The sequence below is a fragment of the Protopterus annectens genome, chromosome 16.part0 (assembly GCF_019279795.1).
Source record: "Protopterus annectens isolate FY-2018-M chromosome 16.part0, PAN1.0, whole genome shotgun sequence".
NCBI classification, from domain to species: Eukaryota; Metazoa; Chordata; order Ceratodontiformes; family Protopteridae; genus Protopterus; species Protopterus annectens.
Window position 1 is genome coordinate 442,919,024 of NC_056750.1, and position 24,597 is coordinate 442,943,620.

At 38.5% G+C, this 24,597-nt stretch overlaps 1 protein-coding gene across 4 annotated transcripts in view; it reads left to right on the plus strand.

Annotated features, from left to right (window-relative positions):
* DENND1A (DENN domain containing 1A) overlaps positions 1-24,597 on the plus strand; it is a 4,751,104-nt gene that overhangs the window by 3,597,962 nt on the left and 1,128,545 nt on the right. The window lies entirely within an intron of this gene.

Consider the following 24,597-nt stretch of genomic DNA (forward strand, 5'->3'; position numbering starts at 1 on the left):
CAATCCCTTTTTTCTGGTAAAAGGGGTGTTGGCTGGTAAAATGTAGTAAAGAATTTGAAAAAGTTGGCTTCCGAAAAATTTTGGAATGAAACTGTTTTGTATTTTCATCCTTGTAGATAGTAACATCCAAATAATTTAAGTTTGTTTCACTTACAACATGAGTGAAGCGAAAACCGTTGGAATTAATGTAATCTAAAACCAATCCAATTCATTTCTAGTTCCTTGCCATAGTATACATATATCGCCTAAAAACCGTGATAAAGCGTAATGTGACTTGCCCACTCTTGCTGGAAGATATATTTACTTTCCCCACATATGAAGCACTGTATGCGTAAATCGCACAGGGGTCCCCATAGCCACCCCTCTTTTTTTGAAAATTTAAGCCATTGAAAAATATAAAATTATTTTCCAAAATTGTTGACATAAATTTTACTAGTAGGTTTTTGAAAGAATTGCTGAGGTTTGTTTCATTATTAAGAAAATCATTAAACCATTCTAGCCCAGTTTGGTGTGGAATGCTGGGAAAAAGATCTTTTATGTCAATGGTCACCATTAAGATTTCTTGGGTGTAAACATTAGTAGGAAAAGTTTTTAAAAATTCCCAAGAGTCTTTGCACACATATATTAATTTCTCATTGTATTGTTTCAAAATGAAGTCAATAAATTTGCCAAAAGGCTCAGTAATCCCCCCTGCACCTGCTACAATTGGTCTGAACACCACAGGGTTGATTCCTTTGTGGATTTTTGGGATACCAAATAGAATAGGAATCTTTGGTTTTTGAACAAATATATAGTTGTAAAGATTTTCATTTATAGCTCCTTGCAAGAGATCATCCGACAACATGTATTTTATTTTAGCTAACGCTATATTGTATTCATTTCTAGACATTAATGTGTACTGTTCTTTATCTTGTAAAAGTGCATGCATGTGGGCTTCATAATTTGAGTCGTACATCAACACCATTCCTCCCCCCTTATCAGGTTTCATAATTCTGATTTTTTCATTTTTCAACATATTTATAAAACTCATTTCTTCATTACTTATATTCTGCTTAATTAATTTGTGGTCATAACTACAAATTGATCTTAGTTCTTGTTCCACTAGTTCTTGAATACCCTTAAGGTGGGTGTCGATTGGGTTGAATGTACTTTTTCTTGCTAACACTTTTTTTAAATTAGTCCTCCCTTTGAAAATTTGATTAATATTCATGTTCCTGATGAATAGCTTAAATTCTACAAGTAAGGATGCTATATTAGCTTTTTTGCTGGGAACAAATTGAAGACCCTTAGAAAAGATGTTAAATGCTATGTCTTCTATCACCACTTCTGTGTAGTTATAAATGGTGAAATCATCTTTTTTACAAATTAAACATTCACCCTCTTTGACCCTGTTAATGTTACCTATCGATTGTGTATTGACATGACATGGTGTCTCCAAACTTAATAAATGCTTTTAATGAAGGTTAAACAACCAGGATTTTCACCAGCACCCCGGGAGAACCGGGGGGTGGGGACAGAAACAGCGCAGACAAACGAGAACCTGGAACAACAGGGATTATTAAGTTTGGAGACACCATGTCATGTCAATACACAATCGATAGGTAACATTAACAGGGTCAAAGAGGGTGAATGTTTAATTTGTAAAAAAGATGATTTCACCATTTATAACTACACAGAAGTGGTGATAGAAGACATAGCATTTAACATCTTTTCTAAGGGTCTTCAATTTGTTCCCAGCAAAAAAGCTAATATAGCATCCTTACTTGTAGAATTTAAGCTATTCATCAGGAACATGAATATTAATCAAATTTTCAAAGGGAGGACTAATTTAAAAAAAGTGTTAGCAAGAAAAAGTACATTCAACCCACCGACACACCCCACCTTAAGGGTATTCGAAGAACTAGTGGAACAAGAACTAAGATCAATTTGTAGTTATGACCACAAATTAATTAAGCAGAATATAAGTAATGAAGAAATGAGTTTTATAAATATGTTGAAAAATGAAAAAATCAGAATTATGAAACCTGATAAGGGGGGAGGAATGGTGTTGATGTACGACTCAAATTATGAAGCCCACATGCATGCACTTTTACAAGATAAAGAACAGTACACATTAATGTCTAGAAATGAATACAATATAGCGTTAGCTAAAATAAAATACATGTTGTCGGATGATCTCTTGCAAGGAGCTATAAATGAAAATCTTTACAACTATATATTTGTTCAAAAACCAAAGATTCCTATTCTATTAGGTATCCCAAAAATCCACAAAGGAATCAACCCTGTGGTGTTCAGACCAATTGTAGCAGGTGCAGGGGGGATTACTGAGCCTTTTGGCAAATTTATTGACTTCATTTTGAAACAATACAATGAGAAATTAATATATGTGTGCAAAGACTCTTGGGAATTTTTAAAAACTTTTCCTACTAATGTTTACACCCAAGAAATCTTAATGGTGACCATTGACATAAAAGATCTTTTTCCCAGCATTCCACACCAAACTGGGCTAGAATGGTTTAATGATTTTCTTAATAATGAAACAAACCTCAGCAATTCTTTCAAAAACCTACTAGTAAAATTTATGTCAACAATTTTGGAAAATAATTTTATATTTTTCAATGGCGAAATTTTCAAGCAAAAAAGAGGGGTGGCTATGGGGACCCCCTGTGCCACGATTTACGCCAATACAGTGCTCCATATGTGGGAAAGTAAATATATCTTCCAGCAAGAGTGGGCAAGTCACATTACGTTTTATCGCCGGTTTTTAGACGATATATGTATACTATGGCAAGGAACTAGAAATGAATTGGATTGGTTTTTAGATTACATTAATTCCACAACCGGTTTTCTTCGCTTCACTCATGTTGTAAGTGAAACAAACTTAAATTATTTGGATGTTACTATCTACAAGGATGAAAATACAAAACAGTTTCATTCCAAAATTTTTCGGAAGCCAACTTTTTCGAATTCTTTACTACATTTTACCAGCCAACACCCCTTTTACCAGAAAAAAGGGATTGTAAAAGGACAATTGATTAGGGCCAGTAGAATGTGTAGTAAAAAAGATGATTTTGAGGATGAAATCACCAGACTGCATAGTATGTTTTTGAAGCGTGGATATCCATTGGACCTACTATCCACCCTTGCACAGGAGGTTTTCAACCTAAGAAGTAGTTCTTACAAACCCCTAATAGGTGCTGGCCTTACAAACTCAATGCAAGATTCAATGAGGAAAGAAAATACAGACATAGGTTGTGGTTTTGCATACACTTTTTCCAATGACAACATTGGGATAGAACAGTCTATACTGAAACATTGGTCTATTTTAAAAATACACGATGATTTTAACTCTATACTGGAAAACAAACCACAATTTATCAGAAAAAAAGGCCCCAACCTCAAAGAAATATTTGAGAGAAGACCACACCTGCAAGCCAATAGAAATGGTGCCAAAAAAGGAACTTATAAATGTGGGGCTTGTAAACAATGTTACATGGTAATTCATGACTCCCATTTATTCTTGAAGGCAAGAAATTTTGACATCAAGTCACAGGGACATTACACTTGTAGCACAAAAGGAGTAGTGTATTTAGGACTATGCACCAGGTGCAATAGTTTCTATATTGGAAAGACGGAGGGAGAGTTCAGGAAAAGATTATATGAACACTCTTACGACATAGAGAAAAAGAAGGAAAACAATGCCTTTTACAAGCACTCATTAAATTGTCCAAATTACAAACTCAAATTTATAATTCTTGAACAAGTATTACAGAATGAAAGGGGTGGAGACTGGGAAGCTACTTTAGAATCCAAAGAATTAACCTGGCAACTGAGATTAGATGCGAATAAAACCCCAGGTTTAAATGATACTTTAAGTATAAGCTCAGTTTTAAAATTAAGGAGAGCTAAACTTTAGCATGCAGTATAGGAAGATTCATACATTTATTGGTTCATTCCCTAAAATTAAATTTTAACATATTTTTAAAACAGTTTTTAGATAGATGTTCCTTTTTAGTATATTTATCAGATATTTATACATGTTTTGCTGCTATACAATTTTTTTACTATGTATTGGCTGATTGATGAATTGTAAAATTATGGGGTTTATTTTATATGATACCTAATACAATTTGTTTCCCTTTATCATGATATTCTCCTCCCCTCCCTTCCTCCCTCCCCCCCCCTTTCTCTCCCCCCTTCCTTTTACTTTCCAAGATGATTGTGTACAGAAAGAACAATTTTAACATGTTGCACTGATCTAGATTTGGATATGATGTAATTAAATGTATCGCATAAGTTTATATTGTTTAAAGAAACAAAAATTATTACCTCTATTCTAAACAACACAGCACTGTAGGTTATCAGGATACAATGTATGAAATAATGCTCAGACTTTTAATCAAACACTTGTAAGGAATTATGAAGCATTGTAACTTTAAGAAATCATTTAAATATTTAATGAATCAACTTGTAATTAAGAATGCATATAAAAAGCATTATTTTTGCTATCTTCATTGTTACTTGATAAAGCTCGGTAGGATCCGAGTGAAAGCGCTTGTGTTATACTTTGTGGTTCGTGTTTTGGAGTGGAATAAACTTGGTCTTTTCTGCAACAGCATTGGAATCATTGCTTCCGTTCAACCATCCTGGAATTTGTTGTTTTTGGTGTTGGGTTGTACCCTAATACTTTCCAGTGTATCAAGAAATGAGGAGTGGGAATCCTGGGGCATGGTGGGGGGTCTGTAGCAAGCTACAATTTGGATTGCGGTCTTGCCCAGAGTTAGTTGCAGTTGGATAATCTCGGATGCATTATGCTGTGCAACTAGCCTGGAGGTGTGGATATCCTTAATGAATATGGACACGCCTCCACCTTTAGTGCTTTGTTCTGGGTTAGGTGGCCGAAAGGTGTGGTATGAATTGTAGCCCGGTAATGCAGGGGTGCTCTCTGGAGCTTTGAACCAGGTCTCTGTCACTGCACAGATGTCAATGTTCTCCATTTTAAGGAGTGCCTCGAGTGAGTGCATTTTGAGGTTTAGACTTCTAGCATTGAGTAGCATTACCCTCAGATTTTGCTTGCTTGTACCTGTTACGGTGGTGAATTTGTCATTTGAACCTTGCCTAAAAAAGGCACTATAGGGGTGGCAAGAGCCTTAGCCAGTATCCATAATCCTAAGGGCAACAGGTGCAGGCCATCTCTGGCAAAGCATCGTGGACTGTCGATCATGTCGTCCCAGGCAAATACTGGATCCCCTTAGAATGACACCAGAAGCTTAGCCAATTTTTGAAGTCAATCATTTTGTCCTTGTACTGTGGTATAATTCTGGGTGATGGCAGGATGCTACTCAGGGTTAGGGTGTAAACATTGGCCAAGTCCCAAATGCAGTATCCTTTCAGATCACCAGGCAGGAAGGGAAGATAGTTTTGTAGAGTGAACCTGACTCTTTGTGAGGGACCATATATTACAAGGTGCCTTGCTTATGTCTTTACCGAGAGGAGAATTGTATGAACAAAACCTAGACCAAGATTTAGGGATTAGGTGGGACATTTTTAAAATTAATTTAGTAGAAGCTTTGAAATTACACACAGGAGAGAATTTTAGTTTTTCCTTCCTAAGAATCAATCTTCAGACAAAATTGTTAAATGAAGAGGACAGAGTAGTAAGGGGAGAGCAAGGGAGGAAGGGGGAATATTTGGGAACTAACAGAAAAGCCGGATAAGTACTTTTGAGTTTCAGGCAAAAGAAAAATCTTAATGCATTAAAAATAAAAGGGATGGAAGTCTTGTCAGAGAATGCAAAGTTCCATGCCCTTAAAACTGCACCAACAGGAGGCAAGAAGGTTTGTTGATGAGATGAAGGACCCTGTGTTGAGATTAAGTTATTAAACACCCCAGGAAGTGGGTCAGTATTGATAAGATACTACTCAAACTTGTATATTGAGGGGAAAGGAATGGAGAATATCTCAGAAAAGAGTGAACAATTCGTGCAAGTTCTTCTCATCCCTAGCCTCACTACCTAAGAGCCAGAGTGGATTGTCACATCCATAACAGAGCAGCAGGAACATGATATAGTGCATTCCGTGGTCTTGGCAAAACCCCAGGTATGGATGATCTACCAGGGGAGACGCATCAAAGACAAGGAGTATGGGTTTATGCAAGTCTTCTCCCTCTAGCTAATGGGATTTTGAGAGGGAGTTGCCCTTCCACTCATGGAAAATAACTATTCTTACTCTTAGATGCAAACCAGGAAGGATCCTGTTCTGCCAGAGTCATGAAGACCTATTTCAATATTGAACCATAACTATAAATTATTTGTGGGTGTACTGGCAAGAAGACTATCAAAAATTCTCCAAAAAAATAGGTTTCCCTTGATCAGACAGGTTTTGTAGAGGGTAAGACAACTGTGCAGAGACCTAGTTCAAAGCTCCAGAGAGCACCTCTACATTACCAGGCTTCAATTCATACCACATCTTTCGGCCACCTAACCCAGAAAGAAGCACTAAAGGCAGAGATGTGTCCATATTCATTAGGGATATCCACACCTCCAGGCTAGTTGCACAGCATAATGGATCCGAGATTATCCAAGTGCAACTAACTCTGGGCAAGACCGCAATCCAAATTGTACCTTGCTACAGACCCCCCACCATGCCCCAGGATTCACACTCCTCATTTCTTGATACACTGGAAAGTATTAGGGTACAAACCAACACCCTAATAATGGGCGATTTCAACTACACGCCACCATTAACTGGGAAAACTACTCATGTACCAACTCTTTTGCTCAACGTTTTCTAGAATTCATAAATTACAACGCCTTGGATCAACTTATTCACACCCCCACCAGGGGCAGCAATATCCTAGATCTGGTCATTACCAACATGGGAAACCAGTGTTCCACACCAGAGGTCAATTCCTCGTTGGTCAGATCCGACCACAAGCTAATCAGCCTAGACATCCACATCCCACCCCCACCCCCAATTAGGGAAACCATCGTAAAAAACTTCTCCAAAGCCAACTTCACACTTCTTAAGACAGAAGTGGCAAACTTCATGACACCCATGCAGACGGACAATAGAGGTATGACTGCCGAATCCCACACAAACACACTTTATAAGCACTTACACGAGTGCATGGATCATGCTATCCCTAATAGAACCAAGATGTTATCCTCCAAAAAAAGGAAGCCAATCTGCTGGTCCTCTGCCATAAACAAACTCTACAACAGAAGAAAGAAACTGTTGCAAAAATGAGTAAAATCCCACGATTGGAGGAACTCCCTGGTCAGCCTCTGTAAGAAGCTGAGGTCCGTCATAAAATCCTCCAAAGCTAGTTACAAAAACAAAATTGCCACTGACTCGAAAGACAACCACAAAGCATTCTATAGCTATGTCAAGAATCTAAATGGGAACACTCAGATCTGCTCTGAGATACAGCACAATGGCACTAAATATACAGAACCAACTGATAATTGCCAACATCCTAGCAGATAGGTTCAGTGCTAACTTTACCCCCCTCTCACCCCCTAGAGGGCCCATCTCTATACCGGAAGAATGCAAAGTTCCTATAATCACGGCTGCACAGGTAAAAAACACACTCTCCAAAGCCAAGAACACAGCATCCAAGGGACCTGACAATATCCCAGGCTGCATTCTACACGAACTACAGAATGAACTAGCACCCTACCTAAGTACCATGTTCAGTCATAGCCTCACCTCAGGCTTTGTACCCACTGAATGGCACACTGCGACGGTTATCCCACTCTACAAAGGGAGAGCCAAGATGGACCCCGGGAACTACCGCCCCATTAGCCTGACGAGCCTAGTCTGCAAGGACATGGAACGTATCATCATGGAACTCATAAATAAAGACATTGGTAATCTCCAAACTCTGGACTCTACCCAGTTTGGATTTGTAAAAGGCAGATCATGTCTCCTTAACCAGATTGACTTATTTGAAGCAGTCACCAAAGCCATAGATTAGGGTAAAATGGTTCACACAGCTTATCTAGATCTCGCCAAGGCTTTCAACACCATCCCCCACTCTGGAATTATAGATAAGCTCACTAAACTAGGTATAAATCCCTATGTCACAAGATGGGTTGCCAACTGGCTCACGGACAGAACCCACACTGTGAAAGTAGCGGATTCCAAATCCGACATCAGACCCGTGACAAGTGGAGTACCACAGGGTTCAGTCCTGGGTCCTTTCCTGTTTGGTATCTACTTCTCTGAAGTACAGGCCAACACAGAAGGTCTTTATTAACAAAGTTTGCAGATGACTGCAAACTAGGAGCCATAATCGAAACTCCTAACGATGTGGACAAACTACAAAAGGGCCTCTCTGAGACAGATACCTGGTGTCAAAGCCATGGCCTGAAGCTCAATGCCAAAAAGTGTATTGTCATTCCCTTTGGTAAAAACTCTGTACCCATGAACTACCACATAGCTGGTAGTCTACTTGATGCCGAAAATGTGTTAGATCTTGGGACACAGGTGGACAGTAGTCTCTCCTCTGATAATCACATCGCCTCAGTGGTCAGGAAATCCTTCTACGTGGCTCATCTCATCACAAAAGGATTCTCATCCAGGAAAAAAAAGAGGTCATTGTTCCCCTCTGCTCATCACTCATTAGACCCATTATAGAGTACAACGCCCCTTTTGGTATGTACCTCACAAGACATCTACAACAACTGGAAAGACCACAGAAATACCTCACAAAGAGGATTACTGGCCTCAAACAGATGCCCTATGCAGACCGTCTCAAAAAACTACAGCTTTACTCCATCGCATATCGCCTACTCAGGGGCGATCTCTGCCTAACATACAAAGGTATGTCAAACCCAGAGCTGTTGGACATGCTCCACTTAAAGAAATCCCAGTCCCTCTGAGCTACACGCTCTAGGGACCTAAACCTTGTCACCACAATAAACAGAACATGCTGGAGGGACATATTCCTGTCCCAGAGACTTCCCGTACTCTGGAACAGACTACCTATCTATGTCAAACAGAGCTCCTCATTAGCACTCTTCAAGAAAAATCTTGATGATTAGATGGGAAATGGGAAATTCACCCCGGGGATCACTTCTGTGGCTCTGCTCGACAGGGGCACAGGAAAATAATTTTCTTGGGTGGCGAAAGCCAGGGTACATTTTGTGGCTAGGCTTGTATGGACCCTAGGGCTGATAGCCTAGTACCTACCTATGAACTATTGGAGCTTCAACCATTGTCATGGCCATACAGCTATGTTCCTTTGACATGTATATCTTGCCTATTTGTGAATAATTAGCATATCTAGGAGAGTAATAAGTATGTAAGTTCTGTGGAAGCCATAGCAGATCATGTACATTAACCATCCCCAAAAGTTTAACATTCTTACAGAGAAAGCTCCGTGGAGGCTTCTCCTCTCTTGATGATGATATGAGAAATATCCTATTGAGTATAGGCCCTTTACCACTGCTTCATGTTAACAGTCTAAGCATATATCAGCCCAGTCTGCAAACTTAGAAACTATGTAAAGCATACAGTCAGGCCCCTCTGCCCTTTCTAATACCGCTGTCACTCACAAATTCCTCTAATGGCTCCTGTCTTCAGCTTCTCTTCCATTTCCTTCACTGAAAGCTGGAGTCTCTGCTTTAGTTCTTGGTTCTTGTATCTCTTGCATTAGTTGTTCCAACTGGTCTGAAACTACTGACTGCAACTTTTTGATAATTTAATCCAATTTGACAATGTAGCCTAACAGAGTTTTGTTCATAGGTTAATAGGTGTGTACTAGGCTAATGGCCCCTGGAGTCTTTACAAGCCTAGCCCATAGGATTACCCTGGCATAGTGCCACCTGACCTTAGTTCTGAGTGTCTCTGTCTAGGAGAGCTACTGGAGTGATCCCCGGGGTGAATTTTCTATTTCCCATCCACTCATCAAGATTTCACTTGAAGAGGGCCAGTGAGGTTCTCTGTTTGATATGTATGGGAAGTCTATTCCATACAATGGGTAGTCTCTGGGTTATGAACCTGTCCCTCCAGCACGTTCTGTTGATTGTGGTAATGAGGTTGACGTCTCTGGAGCATGTAGCGCAGAGAGATTGGGATTTCTTTAGATAACCGCATCTCCACAACAGTCAGGAAATCCTTCTATGTGGCACACCTCATCACTAAGAGCTTTTCATCCAGAAAAAATAGGTCATTGTCCCACTGTACTCATTCCTCATTAGACCCATTGTAGAATACAACTCCCCATTTAGTATGTACCTTTCAAGGCATCTGCAACAACTGGAAAGGCTGCAGAAATACCTCGCTAAAGGAATCACAGGCCTAAAGCAGATGTCCTATGCTGACCATCTAAAAAAATTTCCAGCTATACTCTGTCAAATATCGGCTACTCAGAGGGGATCTCTGCTTAACATACAAGGCCATTTCAAACCCAGAGCTGTTGGACATGCTACACTTAAAGAAATCTCAATCCCTCAGAGCCACACGCTCCAGGGATCAAAACCTTGTCATCACAATGAACAAAACATGCTGGAGGGATAGGTTCCTGACCCAGAGACTCCCCAGACTCTGGAATTTTTGTGGACTTTAGGTAAAAGGTACAGATATTGGTTCCTAGGATCAGGGACAGTTAGATGGTACAAAATAGACTGACAAATAATGCCTTCATCCTTAGCTGACAACAGAAATTGGTCAATTTGTTGTTTAAATTTAGGACCAGGATCCAGGGGCATATACATATAATAGCGACCATTACTCAACTGTCTCTGAGCCTCTGCATCATATTTGCACCAGTCCATGACTACAGTGGCCCCACCCTTATCAGCTGGTAAAATCACTAAATCCTTATTTTGTTGTAAGTCCAAAATAATCTGTTGTTCCTTCCACGAAAGGTTGTGAGGCCTAATATTATGTTCCCAGGACAAGAAATATAAATCTTTGAGAACCATCTGTTAAACCTATGGACTGAGTGTTGCATAGGTGGCATGAAAATGGACTTCCGGAATTTAAAAATGTTAGAATCAACAACTGCGGATGAAGATTCAAAATGTAACCTGAGATTTAGCAAACAACAAAAATCAATAACATCTTGTGCTAAAGAATCCTCTGAAACAAAGAAGGCGGGTACAAAGTTGAGTCCTTTATTAAGCAACTGCAATTCAGTTTGTGTGAGTGATGTGGAAGAGATATTCAAAACATTGCTACAATTGTCTGTTTGCATGTCATCACTTTCACCAAGGTTTCTACATTGTAGATTCCGGTGATGCTTTCTCTCTCCCCTCCTTACCCTGCTCCTAAAGGGGTATCAGAATTCCTATGTTTTGGGGCTGAAGATGCTGCAGTATATTGTGCCTCAGAATCCTTCTTGGAAGAGGAGTCATCCACTGATGTCCCACTCCATGAATTAGTAGTTTTCTTTTCAAAACTGACCTAGGTCTCTTCCTCTTAGATGGTTTCCTACCCACATTACTGAATTTGACATTTTTATTGGGACTAAAAGGTTTGCCCCATTCATAATCATCCCTATCACGTTGAAATTTCCTCATTTTCCTGTCCTTCAATTGTTCTTCCAAAGATAATAATTCCTGGCCTAGCTGTTTGAGGCAAGTGGTGTAACATGCCTGCCTCTCAAATTTTTGGGTTTCATCACAAATAGAGGCAACTTCTGTAATACTCTAATATATAGATTTATCATAATATGCAATAAGGGTATCTACAAGGCCCATGGATGCCTTTTGCTGTATGAGGGACCATTGTTCTACAAGTACATCATCTGGATGGGCTACTAGGGGTTGGATCCTGACCCTTAATCCCCTGGGAGAAATCCCTTTGGCTGGGTATGCTTTAAATAATCTTAAGTGCCAAACATTGGTTTGTAACACCCACATGCTCTTGGTTAATTGTTGAAACAAGCATTTTGTGGTTCAACCCTCTCACCTTTCACCTTTGTGGGCTGGCTTTTGTTTTTTGGATTGCCTTCATGGTATTTTGGGGCGGTGCACTTGCCGTCCTTGCAGGTATTTTTCATTGTAGTTTTAATAATGGCTGCCAACTTGCAGTCTTCTGCAAACTTTGTCAGCCAGAGTCCCTTTGTTGGTCTGGACTTCTGATAAGTAGATACAAAGCAGGAGAGAACTCAGGACCAATCCCTGTGAGATTCCACTCGTGACTGGTCGGCAGTCTGACTTGGAGTCAGCTACTTTCACACTGTGGGTTCTATCTGTCAGCCAGTTTGCAACCCATCTAGTGATATAGGGGTTGCTGCCTATCTCAGTGAGTTTTTCTATGATTTCTGAGTAGGAAATGGTATCAAAGGCCTTGGCCAGATCAACGTAGGCTGTATGAACCGCCTTGCCTTCATCCACAGCTCTGGTGACTGACTCAAAGAAGTCAACCATGTTGAGCAGGCATGATCTACCCTTCACAAAACCAAACTGTGTGGGATCCAGAGTTTGGAGATTCCCTATTCCTTGTTTATTAGATCCATGATGATGCGTTCCATAGCTTTGCATATCAGACTTGTCAGGCAAATGGGGCGATAGTTCCCAGGGTCTGTAGTCGCTGCTCCTTTATGGAGAGGGATGACTATAGCAGTGCACCATTCAGTAGGGACAAAGCCTGAGGTGAGGCTATGATTGAACAGGGCACACAGGTGAGGTGCCAGTCCACTCTATAGTTCATGTAGAACACAGCCAGTGATATTGTCAGGTCCCATAGAACCTGTATTCCTGGACTTGGACATTGCTGTTTTAACTTGTGCACCAGTAATACTGGGTGCCTGGCAATCTACTGGTATTCTAATTGGTCCTTTGGCGGGGGAGAGGGGCAAAGTTGGCACTGAATCTGTCAGCCAGTATATTGGCAATATCTTTTGGCTCGGTATAGGAATTACCACTGTGCAGTAGCTCCGAGCAAATCTGGGCATTGCCGTGGAGATTCTTTACATAACTGTAGAAGGCCTTGTGGTTGTCTTTATTATCTGCTGCAATTCTGTTTGTATAGCTAGCTTTAGAGGATTTGATGAGGGATCTCAACTTTTTGTTGAGGCTGATTAGGGATTTTTAGTCTTGGGACTTCACCTTATTCTGCATCAGTTTCCTCCTCCTGTTGTAGAGTTTGTTTATGGCAGGGAACCACCAGATTGACTTTCTTTTTTTGGAGTAGAGTGTCTTGGTTCTATTGGGTATGGTGAGATCCATGCATTTGTGTACGTGTTCATACAGTGCATTGGTGTATGATTTGGTGGTCATGCAACCATTCTCCATTTGCATTGTATGCACTTCCCCTGTAAGAATATCTAGTTTTTTGTCATGGCTAGTAAGTTTGACATCATCTTCCCTACTCAGTGTAGTTTCCATTATTGAGGACTGGAGTACCCATGATGTCTGTTCAGATGCACATGTTTGACGAGAAGTTGTCATTTTTTCTTCTTGGTTTAGTTTGCCGAGACATACAGGACATGTCATTGGACCTTCCTTTTTTTTTTGCTTTGGGGTAGTTTGACTGGTATCTGTGACTGCTAAATGTAGAGAGGAGAAGCAAAGGGAATGGAGGTAAAGCACCTCTTTAAAATTTTATGTCTGCCATGCCCCTGCTCCAACTGGAAGTCCCAACATGCTGATGATTCTAGAGTGTGGGGTTTATTAAAGTATTAGAATTGTAATACATATCTCATAGTATTCAAAAATAAAAAGTGTTGTTAAACATAATGACCTCCAAAAATGTGTAGATTGTTGTGGAGCTTATTGCATCTGCCATACCAGCTTAAAACTTCAAGGAGATTTAGAGTGTTTATAGAAGCGTTTGAATCTGAAACCTTTGATAAATATGGGTTCATATTAGAACGACAAAAATGCATTTTGTCAAATGTGTTTTCGTCGACACATGTAGGGCGAACAGGCAAAACAGCGAAGCGACTGTTTATTCTTTCCCTGGGAAAGAAGTTGCTTGACCGCTTCGTTGCTTTGCCTGTTCTGGAGTGTAGTGCGGTCCCTTGTCCGGTATAGCTCCTGAGCATGATTGTGCAATGGTTACTGACCTTAGGGTTAGGGTGCGGGTTAAGGTAAGTGCATATGTATGAAAGTGTTTACTATTTTTTATTTTGCTTAGATGTATGGTTGAGTTACGTGTGTGTGTGTGTGTGTGTGTGTGTGTGTGTGTGTGTGTGTGTGTGTGTGTGTTTTTAGCTGTTTACTTTTGTTTTGGGGGGGGTAGGATTAGGGTTAAGGCAAGTGTGTTTGTGTTTGGAACAGTTTATGTAAATGTGTGAGATTTACTGACCTTAGGGTTAGGGTGCGGGTTAAGGTAAATGCATATGTTTTAAAATGTTTACTATTTTTCTTTTTGTTACATGTATGGTTGGGTTATGTGCATATGTGTATTTAGTTGTTTACTGGTTTTTGGGGGATATAATTAGGGTTAGGGTATGTGTGTATGTGTTTGGAAGTGTTTAATTTTTTTTTGGGTGGTTGGAACAGCAATTTCTTTCCCTAGGAAAGAAATCGCTGTTCTATGGTTTCGACATTTTCAGCATTCTCTGAATATGTGTCGATGTAACACTGTTCACTGTTTTCAGCATTCGGTGTTATATGAACACAATAAATACATGATGTTTTAGGTACCATAAGAATAATCAAATGAGGCACGAATATTTCTAGTGTGGAGAAGGGCAGTTAGTAATTTTGTGGTTTATGTTTGTCACATATTGTAAAAGCATATACAAAATAAACTGTTTTGTTGGGAATGTATGTAATCTGGGCAAGTATTAATGACAACCAAAGGCATGGTTGTTTTTCAGAAAGATGTGCTGTGCTGCAGTTAACAGAATCATTGCCAGTGCTCCTGAAATGGAGGAGTATTTTCATTTTGGCAGAATGTGACATAAAGACTGCAGAAAATGTCACAAAAAAGGACATAATTATAGCATTTGCATGTGGAACATAGGAACATACTAGGCAAGTGATTGTGTGGACCATAACATGCCTAGCCATATACACCTTTAGGCAGACAAACTTAAAAGTTCTTGCCAAGAACGATGACAGAAACATACTGACAAATGTAGGTTGTGAAATGGAAAAAATGGATTAAATGTGTGTGTGTACAACATGGTGGATGCAAAAAGTGATGAGAGTCTAAATAACCGAGATAGATCTCTGTTGAAATGTTTGCACTCAAAATGCCAAGTGACAAAAAGCCGAAACAAAAGACCAAAATCACAGAAGAGCAAATGTAGAAAATTGCCCTTTTGCTTAGGACATCTTTTTTTTGAGGGTGTTAGTCTCCCCTGGCACCCCCAAACTATTGTTTATATAATATGCACGCCAACTCCAAGATGACCATACCTTAGAAAAAAGTGAATATTACAAGAAGTGCCATCTTAGACTTAGTATATACAAGTCCACTCTTTCGGCCACTCAATCTCCGCATTTTGGAACTTGCTGTAGCAGGTCCCGACATTTCTAATGTTTGTCAAGTAAGACTGGCAAAAGAGAAGAATCTTATGGCCTGATGTGCTCAGAGCTTTGTAGTATGAGTCAAACTGAGAAATTGTCAGTCATTCCTAAAGTGACAAGCATGAAAATAAAATGGACCTGACATGTATAAAAGTGTTTTACATATCCTTTTAAATGTCATAAGTGTTACTAAAGATTTATGCAGGTGAGAATGGGATGCAGTTGGGCAAAGAAGTTATGCCTTGTAATACCTGAAGATAAAAAAAAATGATTCTGAATTTATTATTGTGTGGTAAAAAGTAAGAAAGAAAAATCGGACTGAGATAGTATTCTTTTAAGATGCTGCAAGTGGTATCCAAGGACAGTAACCTACTTGTAAAGCAAAACTTCAGTGCACTTATTTTTTTCTATGTTTTTTTTTGCCTCATGCCTGCTGACAATCATTCTCCTTCCCATACTAAAGATCCAATGTCAGGTTGGTGCTGTTTGGAGAGGGTTGTCTTTCTAGTAGCAGTGGGCATGCTTGTAATCTTGCTGGCACCCTGACAGTGAGGGTGTATGGTATGCCTTAATGTCATGCCTGGGCAGGGAGATGTGCTATCTGCATAATCACTAAGGCCCACAATTCCCCCCTCATTTGAGTGCATGCTTCTGCACACCTGTGGTGAAGGTTGCCATCATGTAGTGGTTTGGTGAATGGAATGTCTGCCCACTGACTGTGCAGTTGTGTTGCTGTTCCTCCTTTGAGTGATATGCATCTGTTTCCATCCTATCCTACTCTCTGGATGGACCTGTCCAGTCTTCTCCACCCCGTCCATCAGAGGCCTGAGCTGCAAATTGAACCTGGGTCACCTGTACAGTAGTCACAAATTTCTTTCTCAACATGAGCAGAGCTAGCTTCACACTAGTATTTGACACTGTGAAGTGCAAACACTAATGTGCGAGTTTCTTTGATTATATACTAATTGTAAGAATGCAGTATTTTGGAGTTTTACTGTCTTGTTACAGACTATAATTAAGGTCCTTTGCTTCACTAACACACACCACCTCAATGAAAGCTAACTTTGATGTGTCATTATTTGGCCTGCACTATCTTATCAGGTGCTTCTCAGGTGCTGTTGTTACAGTATAAGCAGGAAAATATGTCCCATACACATACAGCAAATATACTTGTTCCTGACTGAAAGGAACCTTTGTATATTACTGTCTGTTTCCTTGTATCAGGCGGTTCCCAATACTGAACTTATTGTTTTAGTCTGCATGTAGCATATGTATCACTTCCCTACTGAAATCAACCATTATTGTGTTATCTCAGCTCACTGTCTTGAGTGTAATAATGAATTACACAATGTGTCTCTCAGCTAATGATCTGGCATCTCAGGTAAGTTATAAGTGAAATGAGGAGCTGGGTGGGTCGTACTGTAAACTATTGATAGCCCATCTGAAGTGAAATTTCGAAACTGCTCCCCGTTTTGAGTTTACAGAGCCAGAGAAGGTTCACTTTAGCTTTATGAAATGGTTTCCTTCATGGGAAGGTGTCTGTGGTTTATGATCCATCCATGGTATGTGCCCTATGCAACACAGGATCAGGATTATACTAATAGAAATCACAGCTGAGCCAAATTATGCAGCTTCTTTCTTGCTGTCCTTATGAGAGTCTACTGTTTTGTTTGAAAGCTTGAGCTCTGCATGAAGGTAAACATTTGCTAAAGTTTGGTGGATGTGAGAATGACTGTGTAATGTGTTGTATATGCAAGTATCTTCTGTTATTTTGTTTTCTTTCATGAGCTAGAATGTAAAAGAGGAAGGGACTGTAGTATACGCAGAGTAGAGAGCATCTGCAAATGTGTACTCTTATCTTTTCAGGGGCTGTAGTAAAGGTTGTCCGTATCACCACTCTGACACTAGCTAGCTGTCACTGTATTGACAGCACAATGTTCTGTTTTAAAAATATGCAACAAAAACAGTTGTGTTAAACAGCTGATGTGTAAAAGTTTAAAACTGCATTTTTATTTAAAATATATAATTGTGGACCTTTAATGTAGCAAACTATACTGAGTGCATGAAGGAATAACAGATGATAACTTGCTTTACTGGTAGTGGCATTAACTAGTAACATTTAGCTGTTTTTTTATTTAAATATTGAAATCTAAATATGTATTGCCTCTCATAGCAAATTTGCCTTGTCTTTATGCTAGACAAGTATATCTATATTTTTCCTGCTATAGTATTCATCTGCAAAGGTTCTGCTCCCCTCACTTCCAGCTGAGAGGAGTGCTTTAAAGTAGTAGCAAAGGAATTGTTGGATTTCTTCCGTTTAGCTACTGTTTTTTTTTTGTGATATAAAACTTTTAACAGTGTTGCTATCTAGTGTGGGTTTAGCCACATGTACTGATGTCTTTTGAACATAGGTCTGTGCCTGAAAAAAGGCAAGGCAAAGATAACCCTGATCTTAGTAGTAGGACTGGTTATGTTAATAGTATCATAGAAGTTACAAAGTAAGAACATTGAGAAGCCATTTACACCTTGCCAATACCCACCCACAAGATTTATTTGAGGAGAGTATGAGTTTGCAGATACTCATGCAGTCATCCATCTTCTTGAAAGATTTCAGGGTGTCACATTGTTTAACATGCAGAGACGATTTGTTTTAGAGATAGTATAAAAAGGCCACACAGACAAATCATTCGGTAATAACTGCAAGAAAAATCCAGCCAAACCAGAGTTTTCACTGTGTGATACTACAGGAGGTTTACAGTATCACACAGTGAAAATTCTAGCTTGGCTGGGTTTTTCCATGCAGTTTTTACTGAATTGTTTTGGAGAAAGGGGAAAGCACTGGATAATAAATTTGTCCATCCAAAATATTTTGTGTATATATTGGGGGGGGTTTAGATCCTTAGTTTGTGTGTTTGTAGAGCTGCTTGTCTTACGTGAGTACTAGAGATCCATTGGCACAGAATGCAAGACATAAGAGTCTAAGCCTGTCATACTAGTGAAGAGGTTTTAGAGCAATGATTTTTTTATTTTATAGGTGCAAGATACCTCTGACTTGGTGCATGACAAAAAACGAGTTGTACTCTCTATCTGGTCTAATTATTGCTGAGTTGGTATAGATGATAAGTTATTTTGGTTTGGGTTAGATGTCTTTAGAAATTAGTTGGGCTAGATAGATGTATTTCTTGACTATTGTTGCTACCTGGTGGCCAAAATAGAGGGAGTTGTTGACCCAGGTGCCAAGTTCCCTGACTTGTTTGTCTGTTTGGCATTGAGTGCTGGCTATACTGTAAGTTATAGATGAGAGGCATTTACCAAATGTTACAGTACTGCACTTTTTTCATTCAGTTTAAGTAAATTTTCCTAAGACAATACTTTGTAAGGATTATTTATTGCTGTAATGATTTTACATCTGGAAGGGAGTTAATGATGACCCTCATTTACAGTCATCAGTAATTCTTTTTTTAGCCATAGGCCTCTCTTTAAGGGACGGGAGGTCAGAAAAGTATTTGCCAAAAAGAGATGTCCCATGCGGTAGTCTGCTAGTTACTTTCTGAAGTGGAACATACCATTTTAATTGTGTGAGTTCTGTCTTTCAGAAAATTTGCAATATATTTAACCACACAAGGGTCTACCTTCAGGATTTTTAGCTTATTTACAATGTCAGTGTAGTGTCAGTAACGTGGCCAGATATATATATATATATATATATATATATATATATATATGTGTGTGTGTGTGTATGTGTGTATATATATATATATATATATATATATATATATGTGTGTGTGTGTGTATATAATGCTGCATGGACTGAATGACCGTAGCCACTGCCTCTGAGACCTTTTTTGAAGAATTGTACTAAATGAAGTGAACACGATATACGTTTGACAAAACCAAACTCTTTTAGGTCCATTTGTATGAGGTTTTGAATGTTGCGGTTCATAAAGTCAGATTTAATATGTAATGTTTAAGTTATAAGTTTAAATTTTACTAGAGCCTTCAGAGCTGCCAGGTAATATGCTGTGCTGGATTAGCATACATAATCACATTTACTGAGGAGTTCTAATCTCAGTATAATTTTGCAGAATAACATAGAATAAAATGTGTTGTAGAAATCTGAGGATACATGTGCAACAACGTTTTGCTGATATGTTTTGTTGTTAATAGTATGAATAGGTTTGCTTTTTGAATGTCATTTGGCTATAATCTTATGAAAACTTTTATTTTGTTAATGAATATACAGTGATGTTTACAGTCACTTTATATTTTAAAATAATGAATGTAAAAATTTAGTCTGCCTAAATGGTTGCTGTTGACATAATGGGTAATGACAGGTTGGACATTTGCATTCCTCAGACCAAGTTAGCGACATATAATGCAGAAATGCAGAACAGTTCAGCATTCAGCCATGGATTTAATTAAAGAAAGATCAGCAGTTATAACCCTGCTTCAGGGCAGAATTTGTCCATTTTACTTCTGACTTATATCCTCTTTCTGTATATTCTAATAGATATGTATTTAGATACAGTCAAATACTTAGATGAGGTCCTTGGGAAGACTGTCTGTGTAATTTATATTAGCTGCTTATTTAACCCTTATCAGATGTAAAGATCTAGGCTCACTCACCTAATCATCTTCAACATCAAAAAAAGTCCTGATTCCCTCGAGGGATAATTAAAAATGCTGTGGATGATTTTATCTTCCAGTTCATGTTCTGTTACTTCCATATCAACATTTTCTGTATTTTTAAGAAAAAAAAAGTATGCTGCACTGAAAACTGATTTTATAGTCTTTTTCAGTTCTGGTGTGTACTGCCTTTTCATTCCACACTGTCACACAGTTCTACTTATAATATCAGAGTTTTTAATCTTTATGTATTTGAATTTTGTTGCTAAATGAAATACTGATTTGAGATTTGCCAGTTTTCAGGGAAGCTTCAGGAGCTTTTGTCCAGTTAAATGACTTGATCAGAGGTGCAGAATATGCAAAGGGAAGTTATCAAAATTAAACTTAGATTTAGAGATTGTAGCTCATTCATAACTTATAGTTTATTACTCAGCAGCTGACAAAATAATGAGTAAATTAGTACCTGTGAGAAGGGCTGCAATATGTTACAGAAAGCAAAATGGATAGATTAGGTGTACAAAGTAAAACATTTTACCATGCTGTCTGATGCTGTTGTGTATGAAATTGGGAACCAGTTATATATTAAAATAATTATATGAATTGAATAAAGTAAGTACATAAAACCTCAGTAGTGTGTGCAGAAGGATTTAAAATGGGTCACAAATGATGTCTAAAGGTTTAATATTGGCTGTTTTTTGGCTTTTCTGGAAATTCAGTAATGCATTTCTTCCCATGTTATGGAAATGTCTTTGCATTCTTTTTGATTTAGTCTCAGTTCACATAACAGGTGCATACAATGTGAATGCTTTATCACAGAAAGTGTACATATGAGAATCTGGCAATACAAAGATTGTACAATCTCTCTACATGAAGTTCCATACTGAGAAGCTCAGGAAACTAAAGGCAAAGTGGTTAAGCAAGTTTCTTTCAGGTGTGCACAAGAGTGTTTAAGACGGGTCATGTTTAATTGAAAAAAGTGCTGGGAAATATATTTTTGTTCACAAAAATAAGATAAGGGGTTACGAGAAAGTGATATAATATATATGTTATTTATATATATATATATATATATATATATATATATATATATATATATATATTTATATATGGATCTATGACTTTTGATTGAAAGATCAAAAGTCCGAATCCATTATCACCGAACACACTTTAGCGAAAGTGTTTTCACTGAAAAAGCGCTTTCGCTAATGTGTGTTAAAAAAAGAAAAAAACAGTAAATTAGCGTTTATGTAGGGGGGCAAGCCCCTCTGCACACCCCCCACTTTATTATTCTCAATCCAAGATCGCACTACAGTGGGGAAAAGGGAAAAATTCCCTTATCCGCACCGTAGTACAATCTCCGCAACAGTCACTCCACCACAACTCCCTCTACCTCCAGGCATACTTCCACGAAAGTGCTTCTTCGGTGAAAAGCACTTTCCCGTAAGTATGCCCGGCCATTTCAGATTCAGTGAAACGGCCGTTCGCGCATTAGTCCTAGACCCATATATATATATATATATATATATATATATATATATATATATATATATATATATATATAAAATATAAAATGGGTTCTTTTCAGCTCGTCAAATGGCCATAACATTGAACTACATATGGCTGAGACAAAAACATTGTTTCTTCACAACATCGAACCGTTTGCATAGAGATCGCTGTAGGGGAAATTTCCATTCACTTTAATGTAAGTGCTATCTCAGAGTTGGAATATTTAAGTAGTAGGTGGTGTGGGGAGTGCAGGGGAGAGGAGTTTTTTTTTTTTTTTTTTTTTTTTTTGGGGTCGATGTTGTGAAGGAACAATGTTTTATCTATCTATATATATATAATTTCCCTTATAGGTTACTGGATGCGTTTAAGATGGTAGTACCAGCTATAATATATATATATATATATATATATATAAAATATACATGGAATATGTACATATGTATATATTATATATCTCCCTTATAGGATACCAGGTGCATTTAAGATGGCAGTACCAAAACTTTAATTTGTTATGGTCTGAGTAGGACTATAAGGATCTTTTGATTTATTAAGCAACTTAGTAGAAGTTTAAAAATATGAATGCTTCATGTTTGTGCAGCAGGATCTCTGTAGATGCATCTTTCTTTTTGCCTGTTTTTTTGGAGTGGCTGAGATGCTTTTAGGTAGTCTGTGTGATCTAACCCGAAAAAGCTTCCATGATTGAGTACAATTGTTTTGCCAAAGTTTTGCTTTGAAACTGGACATAGAAATATATGCGTAAGCAGATAAATACTCAGTGATTTATAAATTTATTACATTTCATGCGGTTCATACAAAACACATGATTTAAAATCATTAAATACTTGTGCATATGTATGAATGTGAGTGCAACACTGTCCCTTCATTTGCACTGGGGAAGGGCTAGGTGAGAACATTTTATCTATTTATTGTGGGTGAATTCCAACCCAAAGTATATGCGTGTGTTGCTGAACTGTCCATATACAAGATACAAAACATTCCAGAAAGATGGTACATTGAGGCCTGGGGCCAAAGAGAGAGATTCACCTTGGGAGCTACTCAGAAGTCAGTGGAGTTAATTTTGAAAAGCTGCAGTTGAGCCTGAAAGAGTGGGAGAGAGTGCATTGCTGTCCTGAGAAAGCTTTGAAATTGCAGCTAGGAGAACTGAAAGGTTTGTCTTAAAAATCATGGGTTATTGGAAGAAGAGTTGAAGAACACTGGAAGTAATTGGTCAACCTTTAATGATTTAAATTTGGGACATACTGTTACCCAAATGACAAGGTAGAGTAAGAATTTTGAGCCATGTAAGAAGAATGTCTATGTTCTGCTGATGATAGCTTTCTTATGGTCAGTAAAGATCTTTTCATCTTTAAAGGCTGTGTTTCTGGGTGAAATTACTGGAGTGTTGTTTCAGGTATATTTCTTTGTAAAATACTGCATTGGTGGCTGTAGGGGTTAGAAAGCAGTTTGTACTGCAATTTTTGAACATCTGAAGCTGCCTTAAAAGTACTGTGCCTGTTCTTCCCACTTAGAATAAGGGAAGTAAAGTCCTTCAACTTTTATTTACTAACTCCCTGTTTAGCTTTTCTGAACAGACTCGTAAGCTAGTCCCTGCTACACCCAAAGCAGAGATGCATTTAGAAGCATAAGCTGAACTTTAAAGCAAATAAAATAACCAGTGAACAAGACTGAAAGAGTTGCATGGGAAACAGTGCTACTATGTCCATTACTGATGGATGTTTCCGGAATAATGATGAAGTACTGCATTCATTTAATTGGTGTCATGCAAGTACTAGTGGAAGGATTGTGCTGAAACATTTTGTTGCAAGACAAAGCTTCTGTAATGGGTCTTCAGAAAAATTAAGTTAGACAATTCTGAGATTTCTACACTGGAAGTTTAATGACACCTATAGTGTGTTCTGACCTGAAGTTTAAACACTGTTTATTTGATTAGTTTCCCCATACCAAGTTACTTGGCGTAAGCTTAGATGACAACTTAACCTTTGACCAACACGTCCACAACACTATAAAAAAAACACACCAAAAACTTGGTACCCTCTACTGACATAAACACTTTGAAACTACTCTACTAGAAAAACACTCGCCCAGACTTTTATCCTACCTTCCCTCCTCAATGGTGCCCCCATTCTAACAAACATCCAATCCTCATTAAAAACTAAAATGGAGAGCTGCTATAACAAAATTGCTAAATTTGTGATCAGGGCAAAACATTCTTCCCATCACTGTCGCTCATTACTATCCGTAAACTGGCTAGAACTCCCACAACACCTCACATACATACAACTATCTACAGCACACAAATTTATCTATAATTCCTCCAAATGCCGAGCCCTTGCTTCATTTCTGACTCTTTCTCAACCAGACTGACCTCTAAGATCTGAAAATCAATCACTTATCCAAGTTAAGAGACCAAAACTCCCTGCAGGCCAATACCTTTACTCTTTCACTGTAGCTAAACTCTGGAATGCCCTTCCACCTTCTTTCCGGACTATAAATAATGCCCCATCATTCAAAAAAAAAATCACTTCATCAACATCTGTCCTCTCAGTGGCTATGTCCTTGCACTATCCCCCAACTCCTCAGTAGCCTGATTCCTGACTTGACATCTCTCAGATACCCATACCCTTCCTCACTTTCCCTATTGAGTATTCACCCTTAATTACAACACACTGTGCCTCATCCTGCCTCACATGGTGTGTAAAAACTGTGTATCTGTAGATTATTATAATCTGTCTGTTATACTGAATACCGTGCTAAGCATCAAAGTCTTCCATAAAATATAGCCATACACTGTATGTTACTGTGTTACTTCTGACTCTTATGTCGTTGTTCTTGTATATTGTTAAAGCCTGTTATTAACTTCTTTTTATGCACATTGTTTCTGGAGCTTTTCTCCCTGGGCCTCCACTGAAAATGCGCTCACACCAAGCCCAGTGGACTTTCCTGGGTTAACAAAACAAATAAATAAGTAAAATAATAAATAAATGAGTGTCCCGCACCATCAGGCTAGTTAG